Source organism: Tachyglossus aculeatus, chromosome 25 (assembly GCF_015852505.1).
Source record: "Tachyglossus aculeatus isolate mTacAcu1 chromosome 25, mTacAcu1.pri, whole genome shotgun sequence".
In the NCBI taxonomy this organism is placed as follows: Eukaryota; Metazoa; Chordata; class Mammalia; order Monotremata; family Tachyglossidae; genus Tachyglossus; species Tachyglossus aculeatus.
The window spans coordinates 19379410-19403016 of NC_052090.1; the positions used below are offsets into that span (position 1 = coordinate 19379410).

General features: G+C 44.9%; 1 protein-coding gene across 2 annotated transcripts in view; it reads left to right on the forward strand.

Annotated features, from left to right (window-relative positions):
* The first annotated feature begins 2430 nt into the window (after positions 1 to 2430).
* The window catches only part of CHD7 (chromodomain helicase DNA binding protein 7), a 173856-nt gene continuing 152679 nt past the window's right edge, over positions 2431 to 23607 (forward strand). For both annotated transcript variants that reach the window (XM_038766762.1, XM_038766763.1), the window contains exon 1: positions 2431 to 2575. The gene's annotated coding sequence lies outside the window, so the exon portion shown is untranslated. The remainder of the gene's footprint in view (positions 2576 to 23607) is intronic.

The following is a 23607-nucleotide window of genomic DNA, read 5'->3' on the forward strand; positions in this document are numbered from 1 at the left end:
ACAAGAAATGCCATCATTATCCCAGCGCTTAGAAGAGTGCTTGGCACACACCACGGTCATTACGACAAGTCGGCCACCTAGGGAGACGGCGCCTGCTCCGTCCTCCCTGGGCAGACGGCGGAGGATCTTCCTGGAAGAAAGGCCGGAGGGGTGGGGGGGCAAGCCTCGGGCGCCGGGAATGGGAAAAATCCATCGGGAACGATCCCGATCCCGGCTGGGGGACGGACGGACGGGAAGTCTCTCAATCAATCAATCAATCAATCGTATTTATTGAGCGCTTGAGAGGAAAGTGAAGTACAGAGAGGTTGAGTTACTTGTCCAAGGTCACACATTAGGCAAGTGGCAAGGCTGGAGACAGAATCGGGGTTCAGTGCTCCACCTTCCTCATCTGTAAAATGGGGATTCAGTATCTGTTTCACCCTCCTTCCTAGACTGTGAGCCCCATGTTGGAGGGGCTCACAACCTGGGGCTCATATATACACCTGTATATATGTATATATGTTTGTACATATTTATTACTCTATTTATTTATTTTACTTGTACATATCTATCCTATTTATTTTGTTAGTATGTTTGGTTTTGTTCTCTGTCTCCCCCTTCTAGACTGTGAGACCACTGTTGGGTAGGGACTGTCTTTATATGTTGCTAATTTGTGCTTCCCAGGCGCTTAGTACAGTGCTCTGCACATAGTAAGCGCTCAATAAATACGATTGATGATGATGCAGAGCACTGTACCTAAGCGCTTGGGAAGTACAAATTGGCATCACATAGAGACAGTCCCTACCCAACAGTGGGCTCACAGTCTAAAATCAATCAATCAATCAATCAATCAATCGTATTTATTGAGCGCTTACTATGTGCAGAGCACTGTACTAAGCGCTTGGGAAGTACAAATTGGCATCACATAGAGACAGTCCCTACCCAACAGTGGGCTCACAGTCTAAAAGGGGGAGACAGAGAACAGAACCAAACATACCAACAAAATAAAATAAGTAGGATAGAAATGTACAAGTAAAATAAATGAATAAATAGAGTAATAAATATGTACAACCATATATACATATATACGGGTGCTGTGGGGAAGGGAAGGAGGTAAGACGGGGGGATGGAGAGGGGGACGAGGGGGAGAGGAAAGAAGGGGCTCAGTCTGGGAAGGCCTCCTGGAGGAGGTGAGCTCTCAGCAGGGCCTTGAAGGGAGGAAGAGAGCTAGCTTGGCGGAGGGGCAGAGGGATTGGGGGCATTCCAGGCCCGGGGGAGGACGGGGGCCGGGGGTCGATGGCGGGACAGGCGACAGCGAGGTACGGTGAGGCGGCTCGCAGCCCGTCGGGTCCCGGGCCCGAATTCTTGCATAAATTATGCCAGGCGATGACTGACGTCAGGTGGCGGGCGCGCGGGCGCGGCCCCGGCGGCGGCGGCGTGGCGGGGGCGCGCGGGGCGGCGGGGGCGCGCGCGGGCGCTGGTGCGTGCAGGGGCTCCGGCGTGGAGGACGCGCCGGGGAACTATCGGATTAAACTTGAATCGAGTGAAATTACACAAAGGAGAGAAGAGGAGGGGTGGGGGGGGGGGGGACGGGACCCGGGACCCCGCAACTGCTCACCCGAGAGCCCCCGAGCGGCCCGCCCCCGGCCCGTCCGACCCGGACCGCCTCCTCCTCTCCTCCTCCTCCTCCTCCTCCGGCCGCCTGAAGTCCCGAGCCCGCTCCGGGGGGCGTGTGTCTATATGAGGGAGGGTCCGCCCGCGGCCAGGGGCAGCGGGAGAGACCCCCCCCCCCGAGCCGGGTGAGTGAGCTTCCCGGGGGGGAGGGAACGGACGGACGGACGGACGGACGGGGTGGGATCGTCTCTAGGTTACCGACTTGCCCCCCCCCCCTCCCCGGCAAGCGCTTAGCACAGCGCTCCGCACCCGCTCCCGAAACACGCTGCAACGAATGGAAGGGCGGGGTGAGCCCCCTCGGTCGCCAGGGGCAACTTGCCCCCCGACTCCCCTCCCTCCCTCCCTCCCTCTCGGCCCCAACTTCTGCCGCCCGGGCCCGGGAGGGAGGGGGTGGAGACGGAGGGAGGCTTTTGCACAGAGTGTGAGTGTGTGTCCTTCTCTCCCTGTGTGCGCGCGTGTGTGTGTGTGAGGGTCGGGTCACTTCCTCGGATGTAAATGGCTTTTTGTTGTGCTGCCGGGGAGGGTGTTGGGGGGGGGGGGGGGACACAGAAGTGCGTGCGTGTGTGTCGGTTTCCTCCTGCACCACCGCTCGTCTCTTTCCTTTTCAGAGCACGAGTTGGCCGAGCCTTTATCGCGGAGGAAGGAAAAAGTTGGGAGCCCAACTAACCGCGAGGAGGATAAAAGAGGAAGGTTCCGGGAGAGAAGGCACCGGGAAGCACGACAGGGGGATCTCACCCTCTTCACCTCCTCCTCCTCCCCCCAACCCCATCCCTCCTTCCTCCTTCCTCCCTCCTCCCCGGACCTGACCACGCTGACTGCTCTCGGCGGCGGCACCAGCGCTAAACAAAGTGAGACCTTCCCAATGCCGCCGGCGTTTCGTTTTCCTCCCGGGGGTTTTCTCGCCGAGGACTGAACCCGTGAGGTTGGTTGGTTGGAAAAGCGGGGGAGGGTCCGGGGAGGAACACGAGGCGCTGGAACCGAGAGCAGGAAAGTACTGGGGGAGAGCAGCGTTGCGCGCAGCAGAGGCACGGGGAGGGGGGGGATCCCAACAGAAGAAAGAAAGGGAGGAGAAGGGAGATAATGTTACCCTCCCTGGGCCCTGCATGATAGAGACTTCACCCTCAATCAATCAATCAATCGTATTTATTGAGCGCTTACTATGTGCAGAGCACTGTACTAAGCGCCTGGGAAGTACAAATTGGCATCACATACAGTCCCTACCCAACAGTGGGCTCACAGTCTAAAACCCAAACCCAACTCCCCTTGTGTGTGTGTGTGTGTGTGTGTGTCCCCAGGAAAAAAAAAAACTCCCCCCAACCCGGCCGCCAACAAGGCCCAGGTGGGACCCTCCCTAAAAAAAGAAAACGAGGTTTGGGGCCGAGCGGTCAGTGGAGAGAGGAAGAGGAGGAAGGGGGGATGGGGAGGAGGGCAGGGTGTTGTTTGTTCGATTCTCCCTCCTCCCTTCCTCCTCTTAGTCGTCGTCCTCTTCTTCTCCCCTTTTAGACTGGGAGCCCACTGTTGGGTAGGGACTGTCTCTATGTGATGCCAATTTGTACTTCCCAAGCGCTTAGTACAGTGCTCTGCACATAGCGCTCAATAAATACGATTGATTGATGATTGATTCTCCTCTCCTTGGCCCCGGCCGGGTCTGGGTGCGCGCCCCCCCCGCACGGGGAGAACCGGCCGAATGGGTTGGTTTTTTTTGTGTTTTTTTGTTGTTTTTGCGATGCAAGGGGGAACCCCGCGTCCGGGTGGGTCCCTCTCTGTGTGGTGTTGTGTGTCTGGGTGTGTGTGTGAGTGGTGTGTGGGGGGGGGGGGCTGGGGGTTGTTGGTGAGTCTCCGGGAGAAGGAGCTGCAGGCAACGAGCAGCCATCATTACATGGCATTCGTTTATCCTGGTGGCATTACATAAGAGGAGGACACCCTCACTGTGGGAACATCCACCCCCTCCCCCCCACCCCCGAAAACTCACTGCTCCGCCTGATTTTTATAAGCGCTCCCATCCCAGAGCGGGGTGGCGGTGGGGGGTGGTTTTCGGGCCCAGGCTGGGAGAAAGAGGAGATTTTTTCCCCTGAGGTCACTTTCAGAGCCTGTTCACGCCTGGGTTTAAACTAGTTTTTTTTCCTCTCCCCCCACCCCTCCTGAACAGACAATGGACAAAAGAAAAGTAGCAATCCACATGGGGAGTTTCCCTTTGAATGACTAGAATTAGATACACGATCCAACTCTCTGTACACGCTCAGTATACTTTTTTTTTCTGTTTTCGCTTTTGTGCGATCTTGAAAAGTACATTTAGAATAGTTCATTTAAAAAATAGCGGCTCCCGATTCCGGGAGTGGAGGAAATATTTGTGGTAAATGTATTTTGCACGGATAGCCGGTGTGTCCCTTGATATATATTTTTTTTTAATCTGAAGTAAACGAGAATCTGAGCTGTGTTTACCCAGGCACCTTTCTGAGGGGATGTTTTTCCGTCTCTCTCAAGTGGGGAATCACGTTATAGAAAACAGTCAAGTTGAACAAAAAAAAAATGTTTCTGTTCCATTTCCTCACAGATCCATTCTAACGACGACCACCCCCCCCCAAAAAAAAACATCTTAAATGACTCTGACCATATTTGGGTAGGGACTGTCTCTATATGTTGCCAATTTGTACTTCCCAAGCGCTTAGTACAGTGCTCTGCACATAGTAAGCGCTCAATAAATACGATTGATGATGATAACAGAGTGGGTACCTGATTTATCCCAATTATAAATCCCGTTAGTTTGCAGTAATGTGTGAGTATCTATATATCATTCCTCTTTCAAAAAACCCCCCAACTTGAACAGTGATTTTATGAAGTTGAAATCTATCATTTTCCCCTTCCCCTTCCCCTCTTTCCTGCTTCTCTCTCTCCCCCTCCTTGCTCTCCTCCACCCCCTCCCCAACTCACACACTCACAAGAGTGCATCTGTCGTTTGGAGTGTTTTTGTCTTGCTGTTGCACAACAGAGGCTCTCCAGTCTTTAACCTAAAATGGCAGCTTTAATTTGACTGGGGCCCATTCATTGACAGTGATAATAAAAAAGGCTGAAAGCTGGATGGTTGGGGCACGTTGTGGAACTCTCCTTTGCCTCTCTAGGTGACAATAAGGGAAATCCTTCCAAGCTTTCCAGTCGACTCCCTGAAAGTTTCCCCCCCTCCAAGATTTCCATTAAAATGGCTTTCCACAGAAAGAGCAGAAACGACCCCCGTTGAAGAACTTGGGAACGGTGAGAGCGGGTGGTAAACGGCACTTTTAACCCAAATGTTAGAAAATGTCTTGGTAGGATATTTCAGCGGTTCCCTGTGTAGTAACCTGCCGTATGGGGAATTAAACTTATTTGCTTGAGGCTTGTAACAGGTGATGGTTTCAGTCATATTCGGGTCCCTGGATTGCTTGGTTATTTTGTCTCTGATGTTTTCTTGGCCCCTTGTATTTATTTTTCGGCTAAGTGGAGTTTCAGAATCCATCTCGATAACTTCATCCTTTCACATTTTCGTGCTTTAAAATTGTTTTAGCTAAGTGAAAATAATTAGAGTGAGGAAATTAGGTGCATTAGTCTGAGTTTATCAGGAGATTTTTTTTTTAAAGTTGTTTTGTCCAGAGTTTTCCTTCTCTTCCCTCTCACAGGGATGGTAAAAGTGAAAATTCTGTAGTGGGGATCGGGAGGAGGAAAGGGTGGAGGTGATTGTCACTTACTTGAACCTCTAATATCAAAGACAACTTTTGATTTAAAAATGGAAGCTTTTTATTAATGCTTTATAATGTAAAAACGTGAGATTCAGATGGTCTGTTGCTCGAGTTGGCTGCACTTTGCCAAGTTTAAAGTAGCACTTCGTGGACTGGCTATACTTAGCCAAGTTTGTTTTTTTTTAAAGTGCCATAATCAAGTTTCTTGTATAATTCAGGCTTCTATGTTTAGACATTGAAAATCTTGTGCTGAAATTGAAAATCTTGTGCTGACATCCTTTGACTTGAAAGTAGGTGCCTGGTGGAAAACATGGAGCCTTAACAGTTGGGGAAATAATGGTAAACACATACATCTTTAGTATCCCAGGGATATAGTTTGTAGTTCCAAATTTATGCACTGAAGTTTCTAAGGTCAAGATAACTGAATGGTATTCCATTCAAACACCCGCGATTCCATGAAATTTTGAGTGCTTTTATTTTCAGTGGCATTTTCTTCAAAAAGGGAGGTACGATCTCGAATAAGCGGCAAAGCTTATGGCACTTGGCAAGTTTATTGTAGCCCCGTTCCAAGCCAGGGTGGTGCTGTCTTGTTCCAGTGAAGTCCCCGAATGGTGCCACGCGAACCTCTCTCAATCCCATCACTTCCTTCGCCCAGGTTCCCTGTCCCAAAGTCTCAGGACCGAATCTCATCCATTCTCGGCAGAAGTGGAGATGGCCACACGTTAGACAATTTCAGTGCTAAACTTGAACCCACCTTTTAAAATTTCAAGAGGAATTGACTTGTGTATCTTTTTTCCTGTGATCCAAGAGGTCCTGTGTGGGTCCGTAAACTTCGTAAAGGATGCTTCAGTCCGGTTATTAATGTCAAAGTGGCATGTAGATGCTCAGGAAAGGCAGTCCTCGAGCGTGCAGCTGCGGAAATGGCTCCGCAGAACTTTAGATTTATTCAGGGCAGAGATGGCCCGGGCTCTGTGTCGAGGCAATCTTAAAATGTAGAGAGAGGCAGCGAAGGAAAGCAATTTTGGTTACATTCCTATCCTCTTTGGACTGATGTAGTTAGACGACGTCTGACTTTGTTTTTGTCTGGAGTTTGATTAGCGCAGACTGTAATTTTTTTTATGCTCTTCATTATGATTTATTTCCCGGTAGAGTAGCTAGGTTTCAGATAGAGATGTTTTTGGACATTTTCAGTGTCTATAATGCGAGAGGCAGACAGTATTGGGTAGTGCTAGGCAGAATGAGGCTGAACCCCTCAGTATTCGACGGGATCAGGACAAGAAAAGTAAACTCCTATTTACCTGCAAATAGATTGGCACATATCACCATCTCCTGTTACCCATCACTGGCCAAGAGAGGTTAGTTTGAAATCACTTCTAAACCTTCTCTCTTGGGATTTTTCTAAATAACTCATGGTGGTAGACTGACAATATAAAGAGTGGTTGATGCCCATATAGACTTTGATAAACAAATAATTCATTTTTAGTTGAGCACTACTTAGGATCCTTAAGCGCTTAGTACAGTGCTCTGCACATAGTAAGCGCTCAATAAATACGATTGATTGATTGATTAAGGTCAAGAACGAAGCACTGATGGCAGTGTAGCCAAAAAATGAGAATAAAGAGCTATGAAAATTTTTCCAGGTGATTTTTCTTGTTAGCAAAATTCAAAAGCCAGGAGCAGGCTTTTAATTCCGCTGTAATAAAAATTATGGTATTTGTTAAGTGCTTATCCTCTTGGGTCCAACATTCTGTCAGAAACAAACTATTCCAAAGTTTAGACTCTGACTAAAGTTATTAATGTAGCATATCTGTTGAAAATAGTCACATGTGGAGCTGTTAGTCCAAATTTTTTTTTTCCCTCAGAGGGACAATTAAGGATTAAGGATTCACAGCATTAGACTGACGAAATAAGTCAACTTTACTGACTGATGAACAGTTAAGAATTTTATCCTATAGGAGGCCTTAGAATTCACTTTGTCATGAGTGCTTACTTAGGAATAATTTCATTAATGATAATATATGTCCTAATAGAGAACTAGTGATAGACTTGCAATCAATAGAAATATTTAGATCTCGTAAAAATTATTCAAAAGAAGGCATTTTGCGACGGTCGGAGTAAATTCCAAAGGCTTCTATTTGACAAAAGTTTTAACTTCTCTTAAGTATACTGAAGTGGGTTTTGTTTCTACAGTATAACATTGTGAATGCTTTTCCAAAACGATACATTTACTGTCCTCACGGCTGTTTTCAAGTTATGAATATTGAATTAATTATCTTAATTGTATTATTATACTCTCTGATAGTGTATGTTGTCTCAGAGAAAAGGTTCTGGAATGGTGACTTCCAGATCCTATGTAGGCTCTGACGAGAAAGAGAGATGTGAAAGTGGTGGCAGAGATGAAGGAAAGGAAATCTGAGTTTGGAGTGAGGGGTCTTTAGCTGTTGGCGGCAAAGAAATCTTTAATGGAGAAGAAATCTTTAATGGAAGGTTTGAAGTTTTTTTTTTATGTTTTCCTTTCCTAGGTGTTGCTCTTCAGTCATTGACTTGACATTGATTGAATAGCTACTCTGTTCTTCACCTCCCCGCTTAACAGAAGTTCCAGAGCGTCATTCTATATTTTGCTGGGAAGGGGAAACACCGTTGCTTTCTCAGGGAAATTGAACTATTTCTAGGCTTCTTCAATTTATTGACTAAAGGAAGATAATTGTATGCGTTCCTCTTTATATCAGTGAAATAATACTCGGCTTTCATGAAAATATCTTGCTGAATTTTACAAGTAGAATGCCTCTCCGGGGTGATATAATATGACTATAAAGGCTGATGGGTTCTTGAAATTTTCTTGAAAGCGGGTGCTGGCAGGGATTTGGGAATGGATCGCTTTTTAGTAACTCTCAGAGTTATCGCTCTTCATCGCGGGCAAGGTTCTAGCTGGAGCCGTTCTGGATTGGCTCCTACCAGCCTTGCTTCCCAGATTAGCCAGGTGGCTTTAGTCTACAAAAAGTGGCACAGCAGACGTGATCTTTGCTGTAGAGCTGTATGCAAGCATGTGGGAAACAACAAGATTTTCTGTAGGCAAGCTCTTAGAAAAGCATTTCATCCCATTCATCGGACCTCCCTGTTTCTAAACAAGTGTAGCTGCCCAGAGAAGTTTATGAAGATCCTTTTTCTACTGTTGGTTGGATCCTTTCCCCATCACCAGTGGAGAGGGGCAGTCTTGAATTAACGGGCTCAGTGTCAGTCAGCCTCTTCTGCAGCCTGCCTTAAAAATTGATGTTTAAATGTGTTTCTTCTTTTTGGTAAACTCTCAGCATTTTGTTCAACAGTAAATGTTATCAGAAGTGTTTGAATTCCTTAAGCAGGAGCTGCATTTTTTTGTGAGTACATAAGCAAAATATACAAGTGATTAAGAACCTTCTCATACAATCAGCAAAGGACTGTGGACCGACAATAAGCTGGTAGAAAACTGAGGCTAGGTAGCTACCTACACCCAGGAATCCTGACACCCCTCCAAAGATTTCTCTCGGTAATGGTGTGCAAAATGGTGCCATCGAATTTGGTTTGTTAGGTAGCACAAAGAGAAGCAGCATGGCCAGTGGATAGAGCGTGGGCCCGGGACTCAGAAGAACCTGGGTTCTAATCCCAGCTGGGCCACTTGTCTGCTGTGGGACTTTGGCCAAGTCACTTAACTTCTCTGGGCTTCAGTTGTCTCAGCTGTAAAATGGGGATGAGGACTGTGAGTCCCATGGGGACATGGACGGTGACCAGCCTGATTAGCTTGTTTCTACCCCAGTGCTTAGTACTTGCTTGGCACATAGTAAGTGCTTAACAGATACCATAAAAGAAGTTCAAAAACAATTGCCAAGGTCAGCAAGTCCTTTGGGAGATTTGATAAACTACCAATGTAGCATCAAGTTTCAGATCACAGTGAAGGTCTCTCTACATGGCAGTACAGCTACAAGGCTTGAACCTTTCTCTAGACCCTCCCTCCAACTTGTTGAATGATTTCATCAGTGTCGTTAAGCTTAACTCTCGTGGTACTGTGGGAAGACAAATGATGAGACTGTGGAATGCAGCTAACCTGCTGCCATCCGAGCAGCGGTCATCGCAACCTAACCCAGCATCTCTGGGCATGTCACGTCGGGGGAATGAACAGCACCAGGGTGTCTAGGCAACTGCAGTATGGTGACTCAAAATGCTGGGACCATAAGCACAGGCCAGAGGGAAACATATTAAGGATATACTGAAGCTCAACCCCAAGGATGAGGCACAGCTATGGACCACCGGTAGCTGATGGCAACCGGTAGGTTGAAGTGACAATCGAGTGAGTTGGTTGTGAGAGCAGGGGCTTCCGGAAGATTGTGATAGCCGGAGATGACATCAAAAATACTGCCAAGTCCTGTAAATGATTGAATGTGAAGGTTATCTTTATGATTGTGTAGTGTGGGCAGAGTCTGTTGCTTTGCCGTTCATCTTTTTAGGCGAACCTTTTCAGCAGATTGGGTCTTGGGCACAATCGGTAGCGTCTTTTTGACACAGAAGACCCCTGTGTGTAAAGTTGATTATTTGGACTTTAGAGAATGGATGCGAAGCCCCGGTCAGGGGCTTGAATTGGGCTGGAAAATCTGGCCTTTCAAACAATCGAAGGTATTTATTGAGTGCTTATTCTGTGCAGAGCACTGTACTAAGTGTTTTGGAAAGTAAGATGGTTTCTCTTGTTAGGATAGCTGGGACTGGAGTGCAGATGCCATCGCTGCTATTCATGCTGTAGTTCTTGTTGCTGGGGACCTCGTAAAGCACTCCAATTCTGTCCACTTATGGGACCGATGAAACGGCTGCCTGTAGACTAGTAATAATTGTAGTCATTTAGTGTCTATTCCGTGTTAAGGACAGGAAGGCAGTGTGTCCAAATGGAAAGGCCGTAGGACTCGGTGTAAGGAGGCCTGCCTGGATTCTAGTCCCAGCTCCACCACTTGCTTGCTGTGCGAAACGCTGAGTAAATCATATAGTCGCTCTGTGTCTGTTTCCTCATCTGTAGAATGGTGTGAAAGCGTTTTCCCTCCCTCTGAGCCTGTGAGCTCTTTTTGGGATAGGGGTTGTGTCTGATCTAGTTATTTTGCATCTACTTCAGGGCTTAGGATGTGCTTGGCAGATATTAAATGCTTCATGAAATGCCTTCATTATTTTGCTGGGAAAAAGGTACGTGGATGAGAACTAGCCAGTCTCTGGCCCTCAAGGGGCTCCCAATCTAGAGGTCAGACCAGTTACCCAAGCAGATTCTGTCCTGGGACTGCCCAGTGGCAGGTTGAGGCAGAATGACCGTATGAACTTGAAGCAGACAGGATCGAATAACGGTTATGGTGCTTTACCAGACTGAGGAAAAAAGGATGGAGAAGGCAGGCCACATGCCATGTGCACAGTGGCAATGCTGTTGCCACCATGGGTCCCTGACTTAGATTTCAGGGTGCTCTACCCTCCGAATTTTCTTTCTGCCTTCCTCCCCCTGGGGCCTAGTTACCTGATGGGTAGAAAAGAGCTGCCTGATTGGCAGAAAAGGGGTGGGACGAGTCTGGGGAGGGGCAGGACAAGTAAATGGACGTGTCCCTCAACTCTGCAGCGCTTAGTTGAGTGCTCTGCGCTCAATAAGTACCATTGATTGGCTGTAGAAAAATGGTGTAGAAATCCTGGTGTAGTGGCTGCATCCTGGCTTTAAGAGCCAGGGATTGCTGGCTTTGGAATTTGACGAGTGGGATGGAGAGAGTGGGGTCTTGACTGAAGTACCTGGGCCCTGATTGGGTGCTACTGCTGATCTCAATTCATTCAGATCCATCATCATCATCATCAATCGTATTTATTGAGCGCTTACTATGTGCAGAACACTGTACTAAGCGCTTGGGAAGTACAAATTGGCAACATATAGAGACAGTCCCTACCCAACAGTGGGCTCACAGTCTAAAAGGGGGAGACAGAGAACAAAACCAAACATACTAACAAAATAAAATAAATAGAATAGATATATACAAGCAAAATAAATAAATAAATAGAGTAATAAATATGTACAAACATATAAACATATATGCAGGTGCTGTGGGGAAGGGAAGGAGGTAAGATGGGGGGATGGAGAGGGGGACGAGGGGGAGAGGAAGGAAGGGGCTCAGTCTGAGAAGGCCTCCTGGAGGAGGCCTCTTGGAGATCCAGCTCTGTATTGGACAGCCAACTGACTGAACAGGCCGCTCTGTGTTGTTGGCCATTGAAGTTAGCAGGTAAAATCATTGTGCTCTTAGCAAATTGCTCTTGTAGCCCATTGTGCATTAAAGATCATGAAATCCGTCTGGATGCAGTTACAGTAAATCCAAGCAATTATAAAATGTTTGCAGAAATACTAAGGTCATACATCAGATAAAAGCGAATAAATACCTTGGAGTTATTTGTTTTTAAAAGAGAGGGCTTACCCAGACTTAGTCCAGTTACTCAATTAGAGCAAATTGGTTTTCCAGTGTATAGTTTGCTCATTGAAGTTACTTTGTTCAATTAACTATTTAAATGGAAGTGTCTTGTTGCTTACGATTACTGATCAACCTCTTGGGAAAATCCAATTCTGGCTAACTTTGGAAATTCCAAATTTGGCTATGTTTCATCTGTGAGGCCCCTTCTAAAGTAATCATGAGGATCCTGAACTCAGGAAAAGAACTGTAGAGGATGAATGCCTACTGCAAGATTTTCTCCCTATTAATCCCGAAGGAGGAAAACAGCTCTTACTGTGCTGTCTTTTATATAATATGCAGAAAATTTGATGGTTGAGTTTGCCAATTCATGTTGAAAAACATAATTTTGTTTTGTTAGCATGGAGTCCCAAACATCCTTTTTTAAAAAATTCCCCTTGACAAGTAGATTCGCCAACACCCCTGGCAATTTTAACCTTCGATGTGATTGGGAACTTTTTCCCCCACAGACCCTTCTGGTGGCCATTTTGGGACATCTTGCTTACATGCTCAGGCGGTTTGTAAACTTTCCAATAGCCGCCGCTCCCAGTTTACTAGGAGCAAGTTTCTTTTGATACTCATTTTCCTTGGGTTGAGATGAAATTCAGATCCCAGTGCAAGGGGATTTAAAAGTCTGACTTTACTACAGGTTCAAAATTCCCCTGGGCATATTTATAGGATTTAGTGGCACTTGGAAATATTGAATTATTTAAATGATTTCCATTTCTGATCAGAAGAAAATAAAGATGTTTACATAGGAAGTTCAGATAAGTCCCTCCTATAGTGTGGTTGTGACTGTGTAAGAAAGATGTGAGTGTTTAGAGGATTTTGCCTGTCTGTCAGTGAGACAGACAAGTTAGTAACCATAAGAGAAAGCAACACTCATTTCAGGGAGTGTAACTTCAGAGAGAGAGAGAGAGAATATGTGTGTGTGTGTGTTGGATGCCATTCATTTTATCCAGTCGCTTAGTACAGTGTTATACATGCAGTAAAAGCTTAATACCGTTTATTGATTGTTGAGAAACCCATTGCTAAGCTGCCAGTTTGTTTCAGTATACCTCTATTTTGGGATATGGTCGATATTTTTGGGTGCTTTAAACAACTGTAGTTAGTGTCAAAGAGCAAGACAAAGTGGAGGACAGAGAGGAGTTCTTCTAGAGACGTGTAAAACATTAGACAATTTAGTGGCTGTGGCAGATTTAATACACCTATTGCTCCCATGTACCTTCCACTTGTGACCTATCAAATGTATATCTCTGGGTTTCTGGGTCCCATACTGTCATCTTTGTGTAATATGGTGTGTTTATTTAACCGTCTGTAGCTAGTTAATTTATGAGGTTTTTTTAAAAATATTTCCAACAAGTGTTTCATTTAAAACTTTTCCAGCAATCTTTACCACAACCTTACTACCACCCCTTTCTGGGTTGCTTTAACTTAGTAAAAAAAAAAAAAGTGTGCTTTTTCCCCCCCCGAGGAGATTGTTAAAAATTATACTGAAATCAGTCCTAGTTACTCTCGAAAACACAACTAATATAAATGTATTTACAACTTCTTTAGCAAAGCATTTAAGTTTGCTGAGCACCTATCTTTCCATTGCATGGGCACTTACGCATATTTGGGAAGTTCTTAGCGGGATTAGAATATGCCCATAGCTTTCCCAGGTGAGTGTTCTGGCCACTGAGCTAGGAGAATAATCCTCTTAGGTCAAGCCAGCAGATGCTTTTTATTTTTAAACATATTTCGCTGCAGCTGGTGAGAATGTGACTTCTTTACTTTAAAGTGAGGCCGTGTTCTACATTATTACATAAGTACTTTATTTGGGGGCTTTCTTTTTCTTTGGGGTTGTAAAATACTTTAATAGGTTTTTATTGGGAAAGCATTTGGATAGCTTCGTCTTACTGTATTTCTACCTTGTTGGTTTACTCCTTTTTGGATCTGTGTACAACAACCTCTAATGAGTTACTTGAGTATTTCAAAAATCTTGAGTAAGTTTACAGAGATCCTGAAGTGCCTGGAATTATTTGAGCTTGCCTGTAGACTGGGGAAGAAAATCAAGTAAATGGTTCAGAAATAAAGGTGCAAGTTCTTTTTCCCCCCTCCCTGTTGTCTGCACAGGAAAGATTCTAGCTAAAATCTACGCAAATACATGGTAATATTTTAGTGCAGCTATAATGCTGTATGAGGTTGGCCCAGGCTATTTTCTCAATCTGTTTTTGTTTTGTTCAGATGTTATATTACTGTCTATTACATTCCCAGGTTAGAAATGATGTCCAATCAGGAAGAGTGATAACAGAACAAGTGAAATGATGAAGTGGTAATTGTGTAGTTATAATGTTTTCACTGTTCTCCAGGTTCAGAAATCTGGCAGTTGGTATTTATAAATACTCTTTATGTTAGTGAGCAGTGTTTTAAATCATTTCCCATTTTAGTGCGCTGTGAAGATATATGTTGCTGAATATTTCCATTCGTAACATAGTGGTAAATCAGTAAAATAACTTAAAATCTCAAGCTCCGGTCCTTGAGATCTGATACATGTGAGAGTCTACTCATTTTTCATTTTTTCTACCCAACTTTGTGGTGTTTAGCAACAGTAGTGGTAATAGTAGTGGAACTGTCCTTTGTGTTCACAGATGAAGCTGCTCATGTTAAAATTGTGTGTGTGTTTGTGTGTGTCTCCTGTGCTCAATGAAGATTTATCTGGGCACTTTTCTGTCCCTTTGCTCTTCAGGGCGAGCATGGCTCTCTGAATTGGACAGCTGGGATCCTAAGGTTCCAAAAATAGTCGTTTTTCTTGGAATATCAGCTTAGGTAGTGATCTGGATCAGTTTTTCCTTTCATAAAATTTGAACTTGTTATTCAATTAAGTAAACTAGGCAGTGAGGTCAAAACCATGATTAAAAGATGATAGTAGTTGTGTATCTTGGAGGCCATTTCTCATCTCAAGCAACAGTGCCTTGAAATTGCAGGCTTAGAACCTCATTGCCGTACATTGAAACAGAAGGAGAATCAGCGTGGCTTAGTGGAAAGAGCACAGGCTTAGGAGTCAGAGGTCGGGGGTTCTAATCCCACCTCTGCCACTTGTCAGCTGTGTGACTTGGGGCAAGTCACTTCTTTGTGCCTCAGTTCCCTCATCTGTAAAATGGGGATTAAGACCATGAGCCCCATGTGGGACAACCTGATTACCTTGTATCTACCTCAGGGTTTAGCACAATGCATGGCACATAGTAAGCGCTTAACAAATACCATCATCATCATCATCATTATTATTATTATTATTATTATTATTATTAGGAGGACTTTGGTCCTAAGAAAGTGAAATGATAACCTGAATCCTTTGACTCTTCAGGGTTTAAGATGATAGCGTTTAAAAAGGTAAATGTTCTATTTGGAGTAGTATTGGTTTAGTGGGCAAAAGGTTCTTCCCCTGATTTCCTCTCTGAGCTTAGATATGCAATCGTTTCTGCTCTAATATATGCATATCTTTATATTTTTTAAAGTACACTCTAGGCTGAATTTATCCTCACCTCAGAGCCCCAAAATATGCTTTCATGCCTGTTTCTTTATTGGCCTTGATCCATATCCCAGTGTCCATGTCTGCACAGGTCCAGGCGATATTTTAAAGAGCATTGTTCTGAAGGAAATATTGATCTGAACCTAAACCTGCAAATGAACCTAGCCGAACGAGCCAGTTAGGGTTAGCAGTAGTTGGCTTGTGGAGGAGGCCCAACGATCTCGACCAGTTATCTCCACTCCTACCTCTGAATCTGTACTGAGAACTCTGGTACCGGCATGTCCACTTGAAGGAGGGACAGCATTTTTGGCTCTCTCACTCTCTCCCTTCCCGGTGCTCCCATTCTGGGGGCCTCCAGGATGTGTGGGCCCATCAGGAGTAGGGAGCCATCGGTGCCCCAGACCACCAGCTGCCAATTGTGGGGTTGTCTAGGGCATTTGAGGACATAGTCTCATGGAAAAAGAAAAAGTCCTGTCCATGTGACCTCAGTCTCAGTGCTTTAGCAATTTTTCAGAAGTATCTCCTAAGGTTGTTACAGTTTGTGGTGTTTGGGAGCATGAAAATTCTGAGAAAAACGTTTCAACTTGCCATTAGGTTTGCCTTAGACTGATGTGACCAGTGATTTTTGTGGGGTGGGGGAAAAAGAGGCACAAAAATGAAATATAGAGGATGGGATATGATTTCCTTTTGAAATCTCACTTTATTCAAAATTTTATCCTTCAATGGTGGCTATTGGATTTTATTTGTATTATTTTCTCCATAGAGTTTATTCAAACTTATTTAGTTGTCAAAGGCCCAGTTATGAGATTACAGTAATATTGTATTTCTAAAATTACACCATGTTTCAGTTTAACACAATGGTTCTGAGTTGCCAACGCTAGCCTCTTCTACGGTGCTAGCTCTGGGATGTGGGTGGCCGCGGGTAGGTGGCAAATGAAATGTGGAAACCATTTTTGAAACCACGGCGGCAGGCCGGGGCAGGGAAGGAGAAGAAAGTGTGAAGAGGTTGGGGTGGAGTCACCAGGGAGGGTTGATATGTGTGGTGTCCATTTTACTTCCGGGAAAGTAAAAGTTAGATGCCCTATTGTGGAACCTCCTAGACTCAATGTGAATACATTAATGTAGCTATACTATTCATCTGTAACTGATTGAATGCACAATTCTGGGTAAATAGGCTCTCTGACCTTGAGTTCAGGAACCAATCTCCGATTTATAACACTGTTCCCACAAGAAAATCTGTTCCATTTGCCACCCAATTGGTTCCTGAGCACTGCATCTTAAGGTGAAGCGTTGTAAGCCTGAATTCCAAACTCTCGGGAGTTGGGTAGAGAACCATAAGAAAGCTTCAAATAAAACACATGTTCAAACAAGTTTAAAATTATTACAGATCTAAGGTCATCTTCAGTAACAGATTGATAGAAAGGCAGGCCTTAATTGTCCAGATAATTTCAGGCGAAAGTGGGTCTTAGCTTACAATATCAGGATAATTGAGGCCAACGGTTAGCTTTTGGCTTTTATTACTAAGGTAATTTTCTCATGCAGACTTGACCTAACTCTGAGCAGTGCCCGGAGAGGAAGGCATTTTACAAGATGGAAACTGAAGGCCAGAGATTAAGCTGGTGATTCGGCATGTCATTCCAAGTGAATAGGTTAGGAAGGAGTCAGCTTCCTGATAAAGTGGGGATTACGTTCTTGAAGAGCCCCGTGTTGAGGAAAACCAGCGGTGTAGAGCGCATGTGCAGTGACCGCCACCCCCGGCAGCTGCACAGTGGTTTCTTTTGATATTGCATAGCTTGGCTTTGGGGTTCCCGTCACTAACTTCTCTGAGCCTCAGTTCCCTCATCTGGAAAATGGGGATTCAAACTGTGAACCCCACATGGGACAGGGATTGTTTCTATCCTGATTAACTTGTATCTACCCAGTGCTTAGAAAAGTGCCTTCATCTCACCTGTCTCGCGGCCCACCTCTGACCCACATCCTGCTTCTGGCCTGGAACGCCCTCCCTCCTCAAATCCGCCAGACAATTACTCTCCCCTTGTTCAAAGCCTTATTGAAGGCACCTCCTCCAAGAGGGCTTCCCAGAATAAGCCCCACTTTTCCTCTTCCCTCACTCCTTTCTGTGTCCCCCTGACTTGCTCCCTATGCTCTTCCCTGCCCCCTACCCCCGCCCCACAGCACTTATAGATCTGTAATTTTATTTATTTGTATTGATAGCTGTCTCCCCCACTCCCCAGACCATGAGCTCACTGAGGGCAGGGATTGTCACTGTTGATTGTTGTACTGTACCTTCCCAAGTGCTTAGTACAGTGCTCTGCACACAGTAAGCGCTTAATAAATATGATTGAATGAATGAATGATGGTCTATAGAGACTGATATACTCTGTTGGAAGAACCTTTCTTATTCCCCAACAGCAAGAGCACGGTGAAAGGGTTCATTTTGGGAGGCTGATGATAGGTTTTTGTTTCTTTGTTTGTTTTCTTCCCCCCTCTGTGGGTCTAGTAGCCTCAGCTATATAAAAATGAACTACTGGGTCTCTAGTACAATTGCATTAGGTTGTTTTGACATCACTTATTGGTATCATACTCTTCAAAAATTAAGCTTTCTTTAGTAAATTTTTCACCGCATCACCTGGAAAGATAAATTGTTCAGGCTTATCTTGCAGCTAAGAACTTTTTCCACAGTTGCTGCCATTTCCATAGTTCCCTGATAGCTGCTTCTGTTACTTTGGTGTTAATATGACAACTAGTATTTGTCTAGGCAGTTGAATTTTTACATAGTTACCTAGTCAGTGTTATTCCAGAGAGTTTTTTATTTTTTAAAAAGAGTATGGCATCTTAAAAGAATATACACAGCGAGGATGTGGTTTAATTTAGTCCTTAATAAATCTGTCAACAAAATTTTATCCAAAGTATATTCTTTGGAAAAGCAGAGGAAGCGCAGGCCCATGGGAGAGAAACTTGTACTTTCTTGGATGAAATTGATAAGTGCTCAGGGATTCTTGAACAAACTTACATTTTGTCAAGCATTTTTATTTTAATAAAGCACTTTCACGTCAGCTACCTCATTTTATCCCTGTGAAATCTGGGGAGGCAGGTACTGCCAGCCCCATTTTACAGATCAATCAATCTATCAGTAGTATTTATTGAGTGCTTACAGGGTGAAGAGCAACTACTAAGTACCTGGGAAAGTATAAGACAATCAAGTTGGTGGACACTATACCCACACACAGGGAGTTTACAGTCTAGAGGGGAAAACATAATGAAGTAAAGATAGGGAAATGGCAGTGTAAGGATATGCCCACAAGTACTGTGGGGCTGAGGTTGGGGTGCATATTAAGGGCTTAAGGGGTGCATATCTGAGTGCATAGGTTCATAGATGGGAGGGTGGGTAGAGAAATCGAGGTTTTAGGCAGGGAGCTCTTCTTAAAGAGATATGATTTTAGTAAATCTTTGAAAGATGGGAGAATGGGAGGTCTCTTGTATGTGAAGGGGGAGAGAGGTCTAGGCCAGAAGGAGGATGTGGGCAAGGGGATGAGTGGTGATCTTCTAGACTGTGAGCCCACTGTTGGGTAGGGACCGTCTCTATATGTTGCCAACTTGTACTTCCCAAGCGCTTAGTACAGTGCTCTGCACACAGTAAGCGCTCAGTAAATACGATTGAATGAATGAATGAATGGTGAGATGGATTAGAAGAAGGTACAGAATACGTTGGTGTTGAGGAGTGAATTGTGCAAGTTGAGTTGTAGTAGGAGATCGACAAGGTAAGGTTTCTGTTGGATGTGGAGGTACAACGTTATGAGATTGGCACAGTTCCTGTCTCACATGCTGCTCACAATCTATTTTATCCCCAAGTTGCAGATGAGGGTTGAACTCCAGAGAGGTTGTGACATGCCTATGGTCCCAGCACAGTAGGTCAGTGGTGGAGCTGGGAACTGAACCCAAGCTTTTGTCTTTTTTTAAAAAAAGTGGTATTTAAACACATACTATGTGCCAAGCACTGGATCAATCAATAATATTTATTGAGCGCTTACTGTGTGCAGACCACTATACCGAGCACTTGGGAGAGTACAATATAACAGTACAGTATGAGAGTTGGTACTCTTGGGGAGTTGGTAGTTGTTTCCTGCTCACAGTGAGCTTACAGTCTAGAGGGGGAGACAGACATTAATATAAATAAATAAATTACAGACATGTACCTAAGTGCCCTGGGGTTGAGGGCAGGGTGAATAAATCAATCAATCAATTGTATTTATTGAGCGCTTACTGTGTGCAGAGCACTGTACTAAGCGCTTGGGAAGTACAAATTGGCATCACATAGAGACAGTCCCTACCCAACAGCGGGCTCACAGTCTAAAAGGGGGAGACAGAGAACAGAACCAAACATACCAACAAAATAAAATAAGTAGGATAGAAATGTACAAGTAAAATAAATAAATAAATAAATAAATAAATAGAGTAATAAATATGTACAACCATATATACATATATACAGGTGCTGTGGGGAAGGGAAGGAGGTAAGACGGGGGGATGGAGAGGGGGACGAGGGGGAGAGGAAAGAAGGGGCTCAGTCTGGGAAGGCCTCCTGGAGGAGGTGAGCTCTCAGCAGGGCCTTGAAGGGAGGAAGAGAGCTAGCTTGGCGGATGGGCAGAGGGAGGGCATTCCAGGCCCGGGGGATGACATGGGCCGGGGGTCGATGGCGGGACAGGCGAGAGCGAGGTACAGTGAGGAGATTAGTGGTGGAGGAGTGGAGGGTGCGGGCTGGGCAGTAGAAGGAGAATAAATAGAGTCAATAAAGGAGAATAAAGGGAGTCAAGTGTAAGGGTGATGCAGAAGGAAGAGGGAGAAGAGGAAATGAGGGCTTAGTCGGGGAAGGCCTCTTAGAGGAGCTGTGCCTTCAATAAGGTTTTAAAGGTGGGGAGAGTAATTGTCTGTTGGACATGAAGAGGAAGGTCGTTGCAGGCCAGCGATAGGACATGGGCGAGGGGTTGGTGGCAAGATAGGCGAGATCAAGATACAGTGAGTAGGTCGACATTAAAGGAATACAGTGTGCGAGCTGGGTTGTAGTTAGGAGAGCAACGAGGTGAGGTAGGAGAGAGTAAGGTGATTAAATAGGCTTTAAAGCCAATGATAAGGAGTTTCTTTTTGATACAGAGGTGGATGGGCAACCACTGGAGGTTCATGAGGAGTGGGGAAACATGGACTGAATGTTTTTGTAGAAAAATGATCTGTTGAGCAGAGTGAAGTATGAGATGGAGTAGGGGGAGACAGAAGGCAGGGAGGTCAGCAAGGTGGTGATCAAGGCTGTACTGTATCATGATACAGTGATCAAGGCGGGATAGGGTAAATGCTTGGCTTAACATGGTAGCAGTTTGGATGGAGAGGAAAGGACAGAATTTAGCGATGTTGTAAAGGTTGAACTGTACTAAGTGCTGGGCTAGATACAAGTCATTCAGGCTAGATACAGCCCCTGTCCCACCTGGGGCTCACAGTATAAATTGGAGGGAGAACAAGTATTGAATCCCCATTTTACAGATGAGAAAACTGAGGCACAGATAATTTAAATGCCTTGCTCGAGGTCACACAGCAGCAAGTGGTGGAGCTGGGATTAGAACCCTAGTCTTTTGGCTCCCAGGCTTTATCTACTAGGCTACTCTGCTTCCCAGGGCTCAATCAGTGGTGTTTATTGAGTGCTTCCTGTAGTCAAAGCCCTGTACTGAGCACTTGAGAATACAGTATGACAGAGCTGGGAGACATGCTCCCTGCCCACAAAGAGCTTACAGTTTAGAGGGTGTAGTTTCTCCTGACTTCCAGACTCAGGCTTTTTCCATTAGGTCATCATCATCGTCAGATCAATCCACCAAGTGCTTGGGATAATAATAATAATGATGGTATTTGTTAAGCTCCTGCTATGTGCCAAGCACTGTTGTAAGCGCTAGGGTAGACACAAGGTAATCAGGTTGTCCCACGTGAGGCTCACAGTCTTAATTTCCATTTTACAGATGAGGTAACCAAGGCTCAGAGAAGTGAAGTGACTTGCCCGAAGTCACACAGCTGACAAGTGGCGGAGCCGGGATTAGAACCCACGACCTCTGACTCCCAAGCCCGGGCTCTTGCCACTAAGCCACACTGCTTCTCTAGGGTAGTACAGTACAACAGAATCAGCAGGCATGTTCCCTGACCATAACAAACTATGATATTTGTTAGCCATTTATTGGTTTTTTTTTTTGTTTGGCTTTTTTATGGTATTCGTTATGTTAAGCACCCCACCTTGTACCCCAGGTGTCGGGGTAGATACAAGCTAATCAGGTTGGACCCAGTCTTGATGCCCATTTTACAGATGAAGTTACTGAGGCACGGAGAAGTTGTGACCTGCCCAACGTCACACAGCAGACAAGTGGTAGGGCTGGGTTTAGAAAAAAGGTCTAATTTGCCATGTATGGTTGGATGGGTAATTAGATCGGGCAGTCCCTGTCAAATACAGGGCTCATGATGAGCAAAACATTAGTTTTATTTTTGAGTTTTGCATTTGTGGAGGGGGGTGATAGCAACAAACTCTCAGGCGAGGTTTGCCACAATTCTCGTTTTCGGAACAAATAATAATAATCGATGGTATTAGTTAAGCGCTTACTATGTGCCAGGCACTATTTTAAGTGCTGGGGTAGATATAGGGTAATCAGGTTGTCCCACGTGGGGCTCACACTTTTATTCCCCATTTTACAGATGAGGTAACTGAGGCACAGAGAAGTTAAGTGGCTTGTCCAAGGTCACACAGAAGACAAGTGGCGGAGGCAGGATCATTCTCTTCCTCCTCATCAATAACATATTTATTGGGAGCCAATATTTGCCACACAGTATACTAGGCATAGATGATCTCAAGTGTACTTGCTTATAAGTAACAATTTCATTTGGTATTTAGGTAATGTAAAGTTTTCAGTCCATGGGAAAACAAGGCAGAATTTGAAAAATTTATTGGGGGTTGCTTCTGAATTTGGATAGGATATGCAAAGTATTGCTTTCAGATTGTGAATGCATTCAGCACACTGCTTCTGTTCAACTCTGTATAATTGATTAAATGGGCGGGCATAATTTAAGAGAGTATATGCATGCATGAACCAAGAAATTGTTGACCTTGAGTTAAAAAGGCTTATTGTATCTTGGAATTCATTGGTGCAAATTTAGGGTTTGGAATTTATACTTTTTAGTTTGAACTTTTTCAAACGGAAAGATCGCTTAATTGTGGAAGGGTGGCGGCGGGGAAGGGCAGAGGGGCATACTGCAGGCCATGTTTTCTTTTGGAAGGGTTGAGATCCTTAAATCACTTGTGCTGCAATTAGGGATTCATTGCCCCAAATCTTCTGAAAGGCGGGCTTTGTCACCTCATCACCGCATACTCATTCACCATGGTAAAACAGGAAGAAAGGCAGCATGAAGCAGTATAACCAAGTGGAAGAGTACAGGCTGGGATTCAGAGGGCCTGGGTTCTGATACTGGCTCAGCCCCTTGTCTGCTGTCCGACAATGGGCAAGTCACTTAACCTCTGTGTGCCTCAGTTTCCTCATCTGTAAAATGGGGATTCAATATCTGTTCTCCCTACTTAGCCTCTGAGCATCACCACACTTTATGTTCCCAGGAAGAATGTTCTTAGGCATGTTCTTGCATTTGCCACTTATGGAGCGTGCTGCTGTTTCCAAAACTGATTTTTGGCATCCCAGTCTTCCTGAAGCCACTGGCTCTTAGGTCCTCTGAACACCGGTTTAACCAAGACACAGAAGCTTGAGGACATTTCATAGTAAGCCGCAGGATTAGAAAACAGAGCTGCTACACAGTTGATGTGCACAGTTTCCCTTCAAGGTCATCACTGCTGCTTTCTGCCCCATTTTCTCTTTTTACCGGGTAAAAGGAAATAACCCGGATGCATCTGAGACTTGAATAATGGTGTTTTGTGAGCTTTGTCATTTTTCAGCAGTGAGACAGCAGGTGTGGGATTCCTGCAGCCACATTTAATGAATGGTCAGCCACCATTTTATATAACTTGTTTTAAACTGTCATTAGCAGTGCGCTTTAAGCCTTGCAAGTTAGACTTGGGCCAGCCAGTCAGGTTGAGACAGCTCAACCTGAGATTGTGAAGTTTCTGTGGAGTGGAAGCTGTGCTATTTTGTAATAGGGTAAAAGACATTTTATCTGAAAACCTTTCTCCCTCCCATCAAACTTCACTCTGGCCTGACAGCTAACCCTCAGTAATGCAAACCGACTG